Raw genomic sequence first — 15,223 nt, 5'->3', positions numbered from 1 at the left:
TTTTTCTAATCAGTGTCTTTTGTCTTTTTCCATTCATTCAGCACCAAGTACTGCAGTCAAGAGCAGCAGATAGAGCTCAGATTTAGATGCACAAAATGAACTGATATGGCTCTTGTCTCCTAGATGAGATAGAAATGAACACAGCAGGATACTGTTGGGTTCCAAACTTCTGAAAGCTTAGGCTCTGCTTGGCAAACCAGCTGCCAGCTTCCCTAGCCAAGGCACAAGTGACTAATTCAGGCACAAAAACCAAGTGGAAACTATAACAAGAAGGCTAAGCTTCACCCGTCATGACATTGGCTATTTTTGTACTTTCATATGAGCACCAAGGGCGTATTCCAGGAGTTCAGGGGAACTTTGGGCAACAAGAGATAGAAGGTATTGAAGGAAAAGATGGGGCAAGTTCCAAAACCTCACTGGAAGATCTGTGCCTGAGTTTTGTTCATTGAAAAAATAACAATCAGTTGTTTACTGTGTAACGTGGGCTGCAACAGTACTCCAACTAGTTCCCATTTCATGATAGCATCTATTGGATAAGATCCACTGTGGAGACTACACTGAGAAATGTTACGCCTTCCACCTAAAGCTAAACTATCTGTAGTTTAGTCTGTCAGTAGAGGGGATTCAACTGACAATTGCATATGTCAGATTTTGGTTTTGCCATGGGATGTTTAGCAACCAAGATAAGAAAGTCAAATGACATTTGACATGTGGCAAACAAAAAAATTCTCCCCGTAATGTTCTGCATTACATTTAAATCTGAGGGCAAAGGATTTTCTCAGGAGGAACAAAGTTGTGCTCCTCTTGCTTAGAGCTGAAAGAGAAAGCAGAAATTTCCTTAACAGAAGAGGACCAATAAAATCTGGGTAATCAAGTTTTAAATTCTCTGCACTGGGTCAATAATTTACCATTTATTTCACTTGCTTAACAAATAATCAGTAGTCACCTTGACAACTTGAGCCTGCTCCAGTTGGTGCAGATGATGCAGATATAAATTATCTTAAGGAATTAATTATAAAAACCCAGAGAGTATATAGCAATGTTAAAACAAGAAGATGAAGAAATAGAAGTCCATTATTTTTCATAACTTACACAATAAAATATTTAGCACTTTTTTATATAGCAAATTCAAAGGAAATTAAATATTTGTGCTTTTTTTGTTTTGTTTTCTTTACATTGTTTATGAGCTAAAGTACACGGGAATCAGGCTTAAATAAGTTATATACGAAGTTCTGTAATTTCATAGGTAGGTTTCTTTCCACTGTTTGCCAAATTAATCTAGTTAGAGAATTATAACTTGTGGTGAACTCATACCATGCGAGAAAGAATTTTCGCAATTTTTTTATCTGCATGGATCTAGCTATGTTAATCTTTAAAAGTAAGAAAAAGCAATTGCTTTTGTGATACTGCTAGGATTGGTTTCTTTTCAAATAACAAATGGCATTTTGCTAATTGAAGCAAAGGAATTGCATTTTGCAATGCTTAAAATGAAAATACTTATTAAATCAAATGAAATTGCCTTCCTAAATAGGTTGATGGAAAAGTTGATTTTGTAGAGAAATAAAAGTTGCATTAGAAATATCACAGATGGAAAATGCATGAGATTTGAATTTTCTCTTTTTAGAAAAACAGATACTCTCTTCTACTGTACACTAATTTTTAGAGCTTATCTTTGTTCGAAAAGACAGGTATACAAATGTGCTTGTGGTACGTCTTTCAAAAAGCCCAAGTTAAATGTTGTGTTACATATCCTCCAGTGAATTAAAATAATGTTGTTGTCTTCTTTAAGACAATATATGATGAATGTCATCAAGGACTTGTCTTTAGGCTTGATGCAAACAATAACACGATTTTATAACTGCCTGGTTAAACTTAAATGAGGCGTGTTATAACTGTAATTTTAAGAAATATATGTTTCTGATTTGTCCTCTCTGATTTAAATGTAGAAAAATATCTCCTTGTGTATCAGCTTCTCAGAATTGAGACTTTTTCATGATCAGCTTTGGAAACCATACTTTTTTCTCCTTTAATCAGATTTCCATATAACTATTTAACAAGAAGATATACTTCTCTTCATCTATTTGAGATTAAAATCAATGTTTTGAAACTCTATATTGCATCCTACAATAATCATTTCTACTTAATGGTAGTGTGCTCCATCTACTTTTTTTTAGGTCTACTTGCAGATTGTGAATTTCTACAGACGAGAGAATGAAGAACAAAATTAATTGTTAATATATATATCTTTGCAGCCTGGAATTCAAAACTTACAAATATTTATAGAGGATAATGGAAACTGTGGTTAATTTTGTTTCACATATCATGATGGATAAAATTTTTATATGTGGAGGTAACATGTTATGCTATACATGTATTTTTTCTATGTAATTATCATTCTACTGTATAAAAATAGACATTATCTGTTCCAAAAGACAGTTTATATATCCCCTCTGAGATGGTTTTCCTGTTTGTCATACACTACTTTAATATGCACATTTTTGAAGAATTATTAACTGATGCTTATTTCATAACACTAGATTTCACATCTTGACTAACTTGTTTCGGTTATGTCTTTTGGTAAGTTGATTTTTGTTTTGTTTTGTCTTTGTTATTAATATTTTTTTCTTATTAGGCATCATCCAGGACTATCCAATAACATTATTATTGGGATTATTTTCCTACTGAATATTTCATTAAATTTAAAAAAATAAAAAAAAAAAACACAAGCTGAGAAAACAAGTTTTCTGATTTCTCATATTTTTCTTAAATTTAAATAAAAATAATCTAAGATTCTTTTTTTTTTAAGTAGATTTCATTAGATGGGCTGTTTCCTCAACAAGTTACATTTAATAAGCATTTCTAGACTTAGCATGGGCATGTATATTTTTGGAATGTGTCAAAGGTTAATGGGCTGGTAGTGCATTGAGAGACTTTGTGTGTGTTGTGTGTATGGTTATAGTTTGGTCTTTGACTTAATGAATCCTTGACTTCCTTTGCTAAAAAAAAGATGTGGATAATTCACCAATCATGTGTTAAAATAGCAGTATCATCTATATATTTTTTTAATATATAAACAAAAAAAATTAAAAGCACTGATTAATCGGTATGGGCACGTATTTGACATTTGAATATATATGTTGACTGTTCATATATAAGTGAAGTTGTGCACTCCAGATACACTCATACTGTACATAGATTTGAAACACCTTTACTTTTCAGATATGAGTTGTTGTATCTGAGGTTCAAAAACTATGAAAAAATGTTTTCTATGTTCACAAGCCTATATTTACCAGAAATGAGTTTTCACCTTTCTATGTATAAGTGTATAAGAACTCAACTGAAATGACATACATAAGCAGAGAGTTTTATCTTGGCTATTCTTTCACTAGTATTCTGAAGATCAGTTTGGGTATGACAAAATTATTGCTCCTCAATCTTTTTATACATTTGTCTGACCCTATTTATTCTTTCTATTCTGACAGCTACTGTCAGCTGCTGAAGAAAGAATACCACCTGGGTCTTTATTGGATGCATCTGTTCTTACTTTTTCCTCTGTAGTGCCAGTGAAGATATGATTGCAACATGTTCAGAAGTACCTGCAGTATCTTCAAATGAAGTACAGAGGATAAAAGCAACAATACAATCCCAGGTCAAGGACTGCAAGAGTTGTTTGCTACGTCCCATTTCCTAAGTCAGTGCATCTGCACTGCCAAAAGTGGGATCACCACAGGTCCCTGCTAGACATTATTCAAAGTTTGTGCTCGTGGAGGCAGTGTGGAATAGGTATTACTTTTCAAGATAATGAGACAAATAATTTTCTCTTGGTTTTCCTTTCTTGAACTTCAAAATGGGCCACAGGTGCCAAATTGGTCCAAAATCCTTTGTCCCTTATCCCTAGATGACATATTACCCTTAAGAATGTATTGGGCTTGAAAAGCAAAAGGAGTTCTATTACTTTGATGAGAACCAGAAAAAAACAATCAAATGCAGAAACAAATCACAAAGAAGCCAGGAAGTTGATAGTTTCTGCAGCAAAAGCAGACAAAGTTGCTCCTAGTCTTTAACTTCTGGTTCCATCTTCTTATTCCTGGTATTGTGCCACAATATTTCAACTTCTTTGTCATGCAAAATATGTAGCTCCGTGAACCAATATGTAGATGAAAAGGGAACAAAACTGGCTAAAGTCTCTTAAAACTATTTCTCACATGTTTTTCAGTTTACCTCCATTTACCAGAAAAAGGCGAATAGCCTGATCCAAACAACCTTTAACTTTCAGTTTTGAAGCATTTTTTTTCATTCTTTTACTGCAGTACCTCCAAGTAGCACATTAAATATGTCTCTGGACATTTATAAAATCGTAGTCTATACAGATACTTTCCATTTGACACAAGCAGCTTTAAATTATCTGATCATATTTGCCTTTTGAAAGCTGCGTCTTAAAAACAGAAAGATTTACAATGCATTCTGTTGCTACTTCCTTGTCCCATCATTAAAAATGAAGTTATAAATCAAGCAGCGCAAGGATTTCCCTTTTGACACATTTATCCTCTACAAGTATTTTCTGTGAGGGCAGAAACTGTTGTTGCACTTCAAAGCTATTATCAACCTTCTTTCAGTAGAGTTGCAATTTGGCTCTGTACAAAACTATACTTGATTAAATGTTTATTTCTTACAGCATTTTGTTACTATATGGATGTATATCAGTTGACAGTGAGAGGGTTTTTTTTAAGTTTTTTTAAGTTAAAGATGACGTTGGTACAGTTTTTGAAGAAAAAAATTGCAATATTCCCTGTATCAACATGATACTGTGTTTATTTCACTCCAAATATTTATCAGAATGGAAAAGACATCGCTAACAATATTAAACCTGCAAACACACTTGAAATTAGGAGACGTGAGTTTTCATTCTCTGTATAGAAACAGATCACTGAACTGCATGGCTTCTTCTGAAAAAAGACAAAAAAAAATAGGGTTTCTTTCTTGCAGAGTCATCAAGTAATATCTACCTGTGTCCAGTGTGGGTGCTTTGGATGCTGCAGGGGATCTCAAATGCTTCTAGAAAATGTGTGTTTTGGCAATTGAATTTCAGATTTGTTTTCCTGAAGACTGTAACATCTGGAAAGTTAAAGAGGCATTCTATTGGACTGCTACAACAGATAGGGAGATTAACATGAGGTTTATTTCATCACATGTACAGAATGATTTACATTCTAAATAAATGAGTTCCTTATTCCCTCGCTGGAGATCCTAAGGTATGAGTAAAAATGCTAGTAATGTCTTTTGCATCAGTCTGAGAAGAAATCTGCTCACCAAAACTCTGCAGAGATGCAGCTTTTTCTGGAAATATCATTAATTCTAGCTAAATCCTCCATTTTTGGACTCAGTCCTGCAACAAGTACCAAGCATATGCTCAAATGTAACTATATAATTTGCTTTTATTCCACAGATAAAATCTATTACTAATTGAAAATCAACAGATAAAGAAAAATAAAGAAAAAAAAGACTCATTCTTTTCTAAGATTTTATTTCATGTTAAAGGAAAGTCAACTAAAAATGCTGCTCTCATTCTTCACAAAAATGCTAAGGCCAGCGAGGATGTTATGTTACATATAATGCCTGAGATTCTCTCAGTAAAACTGCATTTAGGATTTTTGTTAGTCTAGAGGCAAAAGCAGAAATTAAGGCATACCATCTAGGACAGTTACATTTGCATGAAGTAACCATTCAAACAAAAAGTGCATTCATAAGGATTTATTTTATGTGTATTTCAGAAGGATGTCATGTACATAGCCTTTAAAAAAAAAGTTCCAATCATTGTAACAAGTTTTTTCATAATTTGAATTTTAAATTAAGAGTTTAAGATTTGGTTGGGTTATTTGTTATGGTAGGAAAACAGACTATTTAGGCTTCAGAAATAGGATTCTATCAGAATCATTTGAAAAAATATCACATAAATGTTCTGCATTTACACAATCAGATCTGCTGGGATTTATGGAAATAGTGAACGTGTAATGAAGAAATAAAACTACTTTGTAAGCAGTAAATAACTGAAAAATTATTGAGAATGTATTTCTAGTAAATACTTTCAGTTCCTGAGTTAAGCTATTATTGTTCTGTATTTTTTCCTGTCAATGGGAAAAACCATCATACACTGCCTGTGAAAGAGACAATGCTTCAAATTTTCTTTTGAAAGAACTCCAAGACCTTACTTAAAATTAACTAAACATAAAAGCATCCATAACCAGTTGTGAAAACAAATAAACCGTTGATCAGAAAAGATATATTATGTACAAATTGAGACCTAACATTTAGTACTAAGTATAGGAAGCGTTTTATTTGAATAGCTAAAATGTTAGTTCCATACCACTGCTCTCACTGAACAGATTTCTGAAAATTGAAACATTTAGATTAACATTTTATTTGTTTGAAAACATATTGTTTAAGGATAATACAGCAGAATGCTAGATGTTGAAAACTGTTCCACAGTTTCCAGGGTCATTCACAAAAGTAAAATTTTTATACTTTCATTTTGTACCAAAACATATATAAAGAATTCCATCATTTTCAGTAGAGAGAGAAAATTTCTCAATGAATCATTGGAGGTAAATTTCCTTTTGAAACTGTACTAAAATATTAGTAAATATAAGTAAAGTATTTTGTATTATCTACTTTGTATCCAATGTACTTTAGATATGGTCTGTTTTATATCTGGTATCATATGCCTGAGATGTGTATGATCAATTCAACTGACAGCTGAATGGGAGCAAGATTGCAGTCACTGCCAATTTCACATTGAGAGGTCTTGAAAACTTTGCTGCCACAATGGAAGTTTTTGCAAGCAATGCTCAGATCAGGATGAATACTTTTCTAAGAGTAGGAAAGACATAACTTCCTGATTTTGGTGTAAACACTCTAACTTTGATTTCCTTCTGGCTTGCCCTCCAGTTCAGAAAGACTTCTGAGTTGTCACAGTCCTTGAAAGTACTGTTTGACCCAGGTTAAGCAACCAAGGCTTATACATTGTGATAAATTAGTGTAATTTGCACAGCCTGTGCACCTGTCCTATCTCTGTAAAAGGCAGTTAAGTTGAAATATTTTCCCTGATAGAGACTTCAACTATTTAGATTTTTAAGAATGCATAAAAACACAGGAGTTATTCATAGCAGTTCACTTCCATTATTTCCTTCCTGATTTTGCTTATATAGTATACATTCCTACATATACACAAGGGCAAATATCATCTGTATTCCTTATGTTTTGTGTTTATAAACAACAGACATCTGCACTAACAGCTGAGAAATAGATCCAGACTCTGACTGGACAAGAGGAGCATGCTTGGTTTTTTTCTTAAGTGCTCTGATCATAATTATTTTTTTTTATAAAAGGCAGACTGAACAAGAGATTTTAGCAAAGGTTTTTCTTAATTATATTAAAATATAAAATTAAAAATGATATAGAAGATGAAAACACAGTATTTATTTGTTTGTTTTGGTAGTTGGTTGATTTTTTTGTTTGTTTGGTAAAAATTGGATTTCTCTTTGCTACCAGTGATTACAAATTTTAAAGGAGTCAAATGTAGTTATCACTGGTATGGTTAAGGTGTAAGCCGGTGTCTAACTGTCAATGGTTTACGGGCTGGTTCGGTCCGGTTCTGTGACTAGAAGGGTGGAGGGATCCGCGGATCCGCGCCCCTGGAAAAGGAAAATAGGGGACCCCGAAATAATTGAAAACAGCAGCAACAATCTGAGGTGAAACAAACTAATTTACTAAATATAGTATCAGCAGAATATAAGGAGAGAGAGAGAGTGTGTGTCTGGAGGGTGGATCAGCCTCACCACAACTATGAGATGAGAAGTGCAGTCCAGTTGAGCTGATGAAGAAGCGCAGGCAGAGAAGCGCAGACAGAGAAGCACAGATGGAGAAGCGCAAGCGAAGAAGCTCAGGCAAAGAGAACATCAGGTGACATTGCCAGGAGTTATATCTCCTCACTGACCGCAAAGCCCCCTGGGAAAATGTAGTTCTTCTTCTCCTCCGGACAGGCACCCAGAACTTGAGCATCAGCAGTCAAACCCCCAGTGCATTACATGATGTTATGATGTGGAATACTGATAATCAAAAATCATGAAACCATGACACTAACTTAGGTGGGAAAGATGATCAAATGAGAGATACTCTGCAGTTGATTTATCTTTAGCATATGATGAAATAATGAAGACAGTTTTCATCATTTTCAAGGAACATTCATAAATAATTTTTACTGCTGTCAGTCAAATTAGTCTAAATTGTTTAATAGTGCTTGGAAAATACAAACATATAATACACATGTAATTTGAAATTCAACCATGAAACATGAAGTATTTTTTTTAATTTATTTTCTTTTTTTTTTTTAATCTTTTCTAATTAATTAGGTAGAAACCAGAGTAAAAAAAATAAAATACCAATTCTGCATCTGTGGACAGAACAAATTTTATGTGGCCATAGCAATGTGTGTAAAATTTTTTTCTTGAAAGCACAAAAGATGAGAAAATATACCATATAGAGGGGTTTAGGGTTTGGTTGGGCTATGGTTCTTCAAAAAAATGTGGGTGGTTTGTAGGAAGTAAGGTTATTGCTTGCCTTCTCCTGACTAATGAATTATTGAGCAATGAGGGAACTGAGATGGAAAATCAGAATGGTATTTATGTAAAAGCAGGAGTTTTCTGGAAAACCGAAGGATGAAACAGGAAGAAAACAGACAGTGATACAAAACTGTGAAGGCATAATATACTAAAGACATTTGAAAAATTCAAGTCAGACTTAAGAGATGACAAAAAGACATAGATTTTCCCTACGTACTTAGAACGGATTCTCTCAGGTGTATTGGAGTCTAGAATTAATGGAAAGAGAACAAACCTGATAGACACAATGCTGCAGGCACGGAAGAGTGGAAAAATTTCTTTATACATCTTTTGTCTCATTTTTTCCTCTACTCTAAAAAAAATAATTGCTCTACCTAAGATAGAGCAGAAAGTTTTAGCAGTCCTGGAGACTTAGAAACACGAGCACTATAATATTTATGAATTTCATATTAGTCAATGAAATTGCAGATTTGTACATGTCTGCGTACACAAACACATCCATAATCGCTAAGGGTTAATAAATACAATGATGTGAAAGAGCTGAATGAAAGAACTGGTTTATATTTGGTTTCATTTTCTGATATTTTCCACATATTTTCCATATTTATGAGATATTCAAAATAAAATATTTCTGTAAAATTAATAATACAGTTATTGAGTAGCTCATAATGTTAGTTTGGAGATAAAAGAATAAATGGAGATTTATGTATAAATGGGAATACCAGTTCATGTTCTACCTTAATCGGATGTGAGAGTTTCCCTTGTGTATCAATACAGAAACCCCAAAATCAGAAGGTTTTAAAATTTCCTGAGATGTAAAGAGTTTTCCAGAAATTTCATTCAAAAGATGTAGGGGTTTGAAAGCAAATGCTCACACTGAAGGCATAAAAACTCAGATATTTTGATATTTTTCAGAACTACTCTAATATAAAACTCTAATATAAAACTAATATAAAAAATATATATAAATATATAGAAGCCTTACTGAAACAGAAAATCTTTATTTTCTATGTTTTTTTTTTCTATTTCTTTCTTTGTTATTAGTATTTCTCTATCTTTTTTACAAAAGTAAGTATAAAAGCAACTTCTTTTACACTTTTCATATGAATAAATATAGCATACACAGCTATAATGTTTGGAAGGAAGATTGTTTTGCTGAGTGACTGGCTTCCAGCTTTTAAAATTTTGTCAAAATTACAGTTAGAAATGTACAGTCTGACTTTTAAATAGCTTTAAATAAATTTAAACAAAGGTAACCTGTAACTGAAGATAAAATTGGAGACATTTATTCAGTTCTGAATTTGCTTTACCATACAATTAAGTAAACAACACATAATATTGAGGAATAACAATCAAGTCTTGAAGAAAGGTCATTCAATGAGGGAAAGTCAAGTATGGCTTTGTATCTGATATGTTTCATGGGGCTTTGTTTGATTTTTCTTCTTAAATTCTTTTATTGGATATTTCACTGGAAGAATTATTGAGTAGTGTAATCTTTCAGGTAGTGAACCTCAGTGGTTTAAGGCTTTTTCTTTTTTGGCTTTTTAAATATTTTTATGATGTTTATGTAAGAAAAACAAGCATGAGTTTGCTGACACTGGACTTACTTCTCTGTGAAGTACTTCTCTTCGTAGCTTCATCAGAATCCAGGACAGTATCTACAGCAAGTTGAACAGGCAATTTGGAAAAATACATTCCTCGGGAAAATCTGTCTTTATGCACTAGTTAGATATTACTTTGTCTTTTTCTCTGCTCGCTGTTGCATTGTCAAATATCTTAAGATGTGGGAAGGTTTACACCTGAAATATATATATAATGCTCATTAAAAATCCAGTTTGCATAACCAAATACACAGTAAAGGATATTCCTTTACATATAGGAAATGAATTTGCAGTATCAAAAATGAGATTCACTAATTCACTGCAAAATGCAGAACTATATAAGATACAAAGCAAATAAATAATGGCATTAGTTCAAGGTGGTGTCTTTAACTAGGGTAGGAAATGTGGAATAATTTGTCTCTGCCTGTTCTTCCTCTGTTATCATCCTTGTAGGGGCCATATCTATCCTTTATACTTCGTGTTAATTCCTTTGTGTTTTCACTATACGTAGGAAGATTAATATGTACTGAATATATTTTCTTTCTTATGCCCCAAAGCCAGATCTACTCTGTACTCTAAGTTTGTATACGTATATTGACCAACAATGTGCCTTTTCTTATTTGTACTTATAAACATAGTGCCCTTCCATACTTGAATTTTCAAGCCTTCTGTTGTCATTGTTTCATAAAAAATATATAAATATATATTACTGCAGTGGGCAAAAAGGGATTCAGACTACAGTTTTTGAGCTATCTTTTGGCTTCATCTCTCAGTGACTTTTAACTTCTTTGATTCATATGTCCTTTGCTACACTATGAGCCTACTCTATTGGGAAGATAAGAGCTTTCCTCATGGATCTTCATAGCTCAACACCTAAAAAAATCTTCTTGATATGTAAATCATGGATTGAAAATTGGTCAAAATATGAAGAGCTTTGTCAGTTCCCTATATAGATTCCTTCTATACAAACATGTTAATGATAGACACAGAAATGATAGGTATTGTTTCTTCTTGAAGAATTTTTGAGAAAAATTAACCATATACCTTATGCTCTTGGTTCTTCATGCAGTCATCGGATCACATCCTGGAAGGTCTTATGGAGTAAAATACCTATACCATGTCATATCAAAACTTCAGTTCTGTGAAAGTGAATCCGTAAACATAATCTCCTTAACTTTCAAATATTTCATCTCTGATGTAATACAAAAAAAATTTCTCATGAATTGTTATCTTGTTTACATGAATTTAACTTTGTTTATATTCTATTTTGGGCAATATTTACATACGTTCAGTTATGCAATTGTACACTAATATATAACACTGGCTACTCAGTCTTGTTTAGTTATGCCTGAAGATAGGGCATAACTAAGCACGTGCCTTAAAAAAAGAAAAAGAACAAAAAAGCTACCAAAAAAAAAAAAAGCTACCACTTCTTAAGAATGAGAGATACAATAAGAAAGAGTAAGAAAGATAGTATTTTGTGTTTTGGAAGTCAATGAATATATCTTTTGTAGGGAACATTCAGTTTATTTTGTAACAAAAAGCAGTATTGTCTGTCTTCTGAAATAACTCTGCTTATTTAGCTTTGAGCACCGCTTGATTGAAGGCTAGTATTACTGAAGATTTACCATTTTCATCCCACAGGAATTAAGTTTGGGTAATATAAAACATTGTGGATGCACAAATGTGACATCCAGTTACATTTCCAAAATGATGAATATGAATCCATCTACAAATGCAATAGCTTTCAAACAAACAAACAAAAAAAAAACAAAAAAACCCCAAATCATTGGTACTCTGAAAAATCTTTAGCCAAAATATCAAACTCAGGAAACAATTGAAAGTTTTAAAACATTTTATATTACTTGATATGAAAATAGCATTTTTTATGTCATAGAAAAAATATTGAATGCTAACATGATATTGGTATGCTATAACATTTTTATTTTCATATTAGCTATTAAATGAAAGTGTCCAAAACTTATAAAAAGAATAAAAAATACAATAAGGAATTTAGTAGTGAGGATGAACAACTACAAGTAGTATGTATTAGACTTACTATTAGCAGAAGATAATGATTCACCTGCATATTACAAAATCATTCTGGTTCTGAAAATAAAATTTTATCTTTTAAACACTGGTTAATATTATCAGCTCTGAGTCTTCCAGGTCTATTAATTTTCAGATTTAAATTAAATGCTTTTTGCCAGCTTTTGTTACTACCCAATTAATTTTCAAATCCAATTAAGATAAAAATCATCCGTAATAATATCATTCTTGTTATTAAACCTATAATTTTGCTGATTTCATTTACCATTTTTGACCTACCATTAATAACTCCTTAGAGTTGAGCTTGCACTCTAGGGCTGGTTTCTGTGAACTGTTGATGCATTTGGAAAACCATGTCCTCTTGAATAGGATATTAGTTTTCCTAAAGGCAGAGATAAGTGAGTTAAAATGAATAATTCACTTGTCATGTGTAACCTATTTTATCATGATATTGCGAAGTAGATCATAGTTTATTAAAAATACTAATTGTGTGCAAGATAATTCATTTTGCATTTTGATTTCTACAGAAAGGAATAGATAGAGGTAAATGTGATGATGTTTACCGGTTTGTCCAATAAGTTTATTTACTGGGAGTCTGCACAAGAATATTTGCTGTTAATATTTGATTACCCAGTGTTGAAAACATTTTTCTAAGTATTAAATGTTCATAATGCTTTCATTCCATTCCCAATGGAAACAATGTCGTTCAGATATATTTATTTGCTGGAAGCCTGCTTTCTGTAAATCATTACTGTAAGACTTCAAATGCTTGGAACCAGCTAGTAGAGGTGGACTTGCAACCACAAATAGAACAAAACATAAACATTTTGTATTCTTTGTCCAAAAGTAACTAACTAAGCTACTGTTCCACATCTATTCTAGTTCCACAGACTTTGTTCTAGTTAAGAACTCAATGCTCATAGTGCTTAAATTCCCATGCATGGGTACTCCTAGCAGTCTAACAACCTTTTCTATTAAGATTAGACTCTCATTTTTATGCCTGATAAATGGCATTAAACAACACGAAGTGACTAACTTATGTGATCACTTGTTATCAACACAGTTCACATATATACAGAGGAAAATCTGCATTTCATAAAATGAAATGTGTTATTTTCAAAGGTTTGAAAGTCAGAAAGTAGATAATATATCATGTCTTTCTATAACCTATTTTGCTTTCCAAATTCTGAGTATTAGATATCTTCCTTACTTGAATAGACATGTCTCCTCTGACTATAGCCGAATAGTCAGTGCTATTTAGTTATGTCTAAAGGTAGAATATAACAAAATACTTGCATATAAAAAAAGAAAATCTATTAAAAAATCTACAAATCATGAAGAATAACCATCAACATACCTGCATAACATTTTTCTCATAAATAGCAATAATATAAATTTATTTAAGAACTGAATTTACAATATATAAACCTACATCATTCTTCAAGCCTGATTCCAGAAACAGTTTAGAGAATTTTGTACCATCCTGATTATAAGCATTACATGATATACTGATATATCTTTCATAAGTGCTTATAGTTGACCAAGATATTGACACTTAATAAAGATTTTTATATAAAAAGATACAAAATCAAATTAACACTATGGGTAAATATCAGACTTGAAGTACGTTGAAAAAGATAAAAGTTATATAAAGAAACTGACTGTTTCGGACTGTTTATTTTCCTGTTCATTTAAAATTGTTTTCTCCACCTGGAATAGTTTTTTCTACTCTAAAACTGCTCTCACTGAATGGTAGGATTTTCACCTTATTCTATCAGATGAAAAAAAGTTAGTAGCTTCCTTACTGGATCTATCTTGACTATGATCTATCTCTTCATTAAACTTAAAAATGTATTGCTGGGGAGAATTAAGCTTTAAGAAGGACTGAAGAGGGCTCATCATTCAAGTGAATGAATGTTCTGCATTTGGAAGCAGTAGGAAGGACTGAATGAAAAGAATGAGTCATCTGTTTTGGAGCTGACACAGAATTTAGAATTCTTTATTACAGGTATAGATCATAAGTCAGGTGAAAGGAGAGACTTAAACATTTGGGGAAAATATGGCATTTTATTTAAAGCTTCTTATTAACCAAGAACGGGTTACTTTTTTTTGTTGTTCTTCTGTATTATGCATGTTATCTGTTCAAAGAAAAGAAAAAAAAAAAAAAGTGTAGTTAAAAACTTATCTAAAAGCAATATAAGTGTTATTTTAAAAAATTTTGTGTTTTAAACTGTAGATTTGTGGGGGTTTTTAATAGAAATATCTTTCAGTTTGTGTTTTTTAGCTTTATTATTTAGAAAAGTAGACTTGTTTCTAGTGATTCTTTACTGATTTTTTTTGTTCCTTACGAAGCTTCTGGGTTTAACTCTATAATAAAGAAACCATATGTGCAAGATTTGCAAAACTAAAACCTTTAATATCAAAGAAGTGAAATGAAATAACAAAACCTTGTCTGTGAGATTCCTGCCACAGCTACAAGTCTTCAGTTTGTAAGATGATACAATCTTTTCTGTTAAAATATTTGTTACCAATATCTGATTGAAAAATAATAGAATTTTAAAGGATGATCAGCAAAACAAACTTTATTATTTAATTTCTAAACAGTTTCCTTTTTCAGTGCTAGTACTTTTATCTGTCCCCAAGTACTAAGTAATGGACTAATGTTAAGAAATTTAAGAAGCTTGCAATTTATTCAGGTACTGTTTATTTACATAAAGATTAATTGAAATACAAAACTAATTCTCAAAACTGCTGGACTAAAGTGGAGCAACATAAACCCATTAAATGAAAAACAGAACAGCACGTTTTGGAAAGATAAGTGATGGCACAATTGAAATGCTGACAATATTTATATAGTTGGACATAGACCAGTTTATTTGATTGAAACTTGAATGAAAATATTTCTTCAGCAAACAGTAGATGAAGTCCCAGAGTCATAAGCTGGAGGCAAAAAAA

The sequence above is a fragment of the Meleagris gallopavo genome, chromosome 2, assembly GCF_000146605.3.
Source record: "Meleagris gallopavo isolate NT-WF06-2002-E0010 breed Aviagen turkey brand Nicholas breeding stock chromosome 2, Turkey_5.1, whole genome shotgun sequence".
NCBI classification, from domain to species: Eukaryota; Metazoa; Chordata; class Aves; order Galliformes; family Phasianidae; genus Meleagris; species Meleagris gallopavo.
Note: the sequence above shows the minus strand (reverse complement) of the source record.